Here is a 3,619-nt window from a genome sequence, read left to right on the forward strand (position 1 = left end):
CACATGTCTGTTGAAGGTCATATTTTCAAATAATTAAATCTTTGATCCTTTGCTACAGTCCTTTCTAAATCCTGTTAACCTGAGTAGGGTAGAGATTGGAAAAATTAAATTTTGATCTAGGCTGCAGCCCTTACTCAATCCTGTTAGGACTGAATAGGGTGGAGATTGATTCCAAGTATCTCCATTGTATCAATTCTAAAATCAATCATGACTCAAAGAAATTCCTGTTCTATGCTTAAGCATAGGTCAAAGTCCTTTTCATTGTTCAGCAAAAGGTTTCTGTCCTAAAGTAATCTGAAGAAGGGAAGAGAAGGAACCTCCCATGCCAATGGGGTTCACATTCCAATAGTCAAGACCCACTATCAATAGGGAATTTTTCAAGTATGAAATTTCCCAATGGTGAAATTTCCAACATTTATAAGTCTAAGAAATTTTGAGGTTTACAGTGGGACACTTCTTTTTCTGAATTCCAGGAATTATACCATTTCACTTTATGCCTCCCAACTTAGAAAGTCTCATTTTTTTCTTTCAACTAGAAATCAGATGACCTAATATTGTATTGTTTTCTTTTAGTTAATTGATCTTACTTGATTATTTTTAATTTGTAAAAGTCTGTCTCCTCTTCTATTTAGGGCCCAACCCTAAAATGAAAAATGAGTCTGGTTCTAATTTTTTGGGCAATTGGCATGCATTCCTTAATAAATTGATATGCTCAAAAGATCAAACTTTTGTTTCCTCAGTCATTTCATTTTTTGCTAATTATATGGGTGGTGCTGAGATTAGTTTATTTATATGACAACATGAATTCAGTTGTGTCAGAGAAAGGAAACATATTGATAGAAGAAGCTGTCATAAAAGGGGATTTGAGAGATCACCACCAACCATCTTCTACTTCCCAATATTAACTAATGTTAATTTCCCTAGGACTTTCTTCAAAGCTGCTGTGACATCCTTGTTTCAGAGGCTGTCGATGAGAGGATTCAGGACAGGTGTGAGGATGGAATAGAAGACAGATATCATCATATCCTTATCAACAGAGTGGTAGGAAGTGGGGAGCATATAAGTGTAGACAGCAGACCCATAGAAGAGGATCACCACAGACATATGGGAAGAACATGTGACAAATGCCTTCTTGCGTCCAGTGGCTAAAGTCATCCTATAGACAGTGAGGAGGATGAGAGAGTAAGAGCTTGAAATGACTGTTACAGTGATGAGGATCATGAAGACACAGCATCGGTACATGGCAATCTTATAGAGTGAAGTGTCTGAGCAGGAGAGTTTTATCAAGTCAGGGACCTCACAGAAAAAGTGTTAGATCTCTCGGGATTTGCAAAATGGGAAGGTCATGGTGATAAAGGTAAGCATGAAACCATTAATGGAGCCCAAGAGCCAACAGACAGCTTCAAAGAGCATGCAAACCTGGTGGTTCATGAGGATGGGGTACTGGAGGGGATGATAGATGACCATATACCTGTCATAGGACATGGCTGCCAAAAGGAAGAACTCTGCTCCACCAAGCAGCACATAGAGGAACATTTCAATCCCACAGCTTGGGAATGAGCTGGCATGAATCCCAGTCACCTGAATCAACAGCATCTTGGGCACAGTGACAGAGATATACATCATGACCATGAGGGAGAGCTGGCTGATGAAGAAGTACATGGGAGTGTGGAGGTGGAGGTCACTATAGATCAGAAGGATCAAGGTGGCATTCCCAGTCAAAGCTACTATGAAGACAACAAGTATCACTGAATAGAGGAGAGTAGGGCATTTGCTTTGGTTAAAAAGGCCCAATAGAATGAAATCAGTCCCCAATGTTTCATTCTCCAACCACATTGTTTCCTTCATCTTGTTTCACCTGGGGAAGAAACCAATCAACACCAAAAAGATTTCATACTGTTGTTCTTTATAATCAGGAGGTAACATTTGTGACCTTCTATGAGTGAAGTTAAGAAATACACTTTATCAGAAATTAATATGTATTTACAGTAATAAGAGCATGTAATGTGGAGGCTCCTCCCTAAACTCTTGCTGAGGACAACCATAGCAGTAATAATGAACATTTATGTAGTCCTTTATTTATTTATTTCCCTTAAAAACTCTTACCTTCCATCTTGGAGTCAATACTTTGTATTGGCTGGAAAGTGTCTGAGGTCAGATTTGAACCTAGGACCTCCCATCTCTAGGCCTGACTCTCAATCCACTGAGTTACCCAGCTGCCCCCTATGTAGTCCTTTAAAATATGCAATATTCTTTCCATTTATTATATCATTTAATGCTTAAAACAATCCTGTGAAATTATTGCTATTATATTTTAACACCTCACAAAAGGTTAAGTGACCTGAGTAAGGTCACATAGTTAATAAATGTCTGGAGCTGGATTTGAACTCAGGTCTTCCTTTCTCCAAGTCTGGTACTCTATCTATTATGATATCTAATTGCTTCTAATTTATCATCTTAGACCATAAAAAAAAAGAAATACATTTTAATTATTTTTTTTAGCTTTACCTTTATTTCCCTATTAATAACATTTTCAAGACCTGCTTGATTCTACTAACTCCCTTTTTCTCCATTTAGAAGAATATTCAGCTCTGTAGGCTTGAAGTGTTGAGAATATGTAATGAATGAATGAATGAAAGTTTAATTGAATGAAATAATAAAAATGTTAAGTACTTTGTACCAAGTACATACGAGAACTACTTATTTTTCATTAAAAAATACTTCATTCTGCTGTTAGAGCAAGGGATTGAGAGAGGAGAGGTATCAGCATATATTAGTATTCTGTAGGGATTTGGTGATGTTTGTAGCAACTTACCTTCCTAGACCCGCTGTATTTAGTATTTGAGTTAGAGCAAAGATCTAAGTTTGAGGATTTATAGGAAATTGATACCCAGGAAGCTGGGTATCAATATTAGTATACGCTTTATTACTATGCAGTGTGGCAAGCATATCCCCAAAAATGTTTGGAGTGGGCCTACCTACCCCACCACTCCTCTGCCCCTCTACATCCCACACAGGCAATACGAACTGATAGCATTTGTCTTCATAGGACCAAATTATTCACCTGTTGAAGAAGGGAAACTTGTATAGTAGAAAGATCTTGGTGGGATACACACTCTAAGTAGGGAAGTTTAATCTCAAAAATTGGTGGAGTCCTAGAAATTGATGCCAAATGTGGGGTGGAAGGAACATTCCCAATAAGATCTAAGTTTGCTGGGGAAGAATCTCTAGTCTCTTATCAATATAAGATTTGGATGAGAATCTGAATGTATTTGAATTGGTAATTGAAGACTCCAGGAACAGAAACTGTCATTGTTTATATATTATTAGGCCCATTTTAGCCTGACTCCATATTGGAATTCGGTCATTTATAACTACCACATCAAAGAATATATTTTTTTAAAAAATCACAATTGTTGCAAAACCTATTTGAATATTTAGGAGAAAACTCCATAATCTTGGATTAAGAAATTTCATTTTCACTTAATGTGGCTCATTGAATTCCTTTCTTTCCTCTAACTTTGTTTTATCCTTTAGATTAATGTAAGACCATGTATATAGAATATACCTTTCCTAATTGGGATCTTATTATTTAAAACTATAAGGGACCTTAGAAATT

General features: G+C 36.8%; 1 pseudogene; it reads right to left on the reverse strand.

Moving 5' to 3' along the window:
• Nucleotides 1–888: 888 nt before the first annotated feature.
• On the reverse strand, nt 889–1,848 carry LOC100010420 (olfactory receptor 2T29-like; annotated as a pseudogene).
• Nucleotides 1,849–3,619: the final 1,771 nt, after the last annotated feature.

This window comes from Monodelphis domestica, chromosome 2 (assembly GCF_027887165.1).
Source record: "Monodelphis domestica isolate mMonDom1 chromosome 2, mMonDom1.pri, whole genome shotgun sequence".
In the NCBI taxonomy this organism is placed as follows: domain Eukaryota; kingdom Metazoa; phylum Chordata; class Mammalia; order Didelphimorphia; family Didelphidae; genus Monodelphis; species Monodelphis domestica.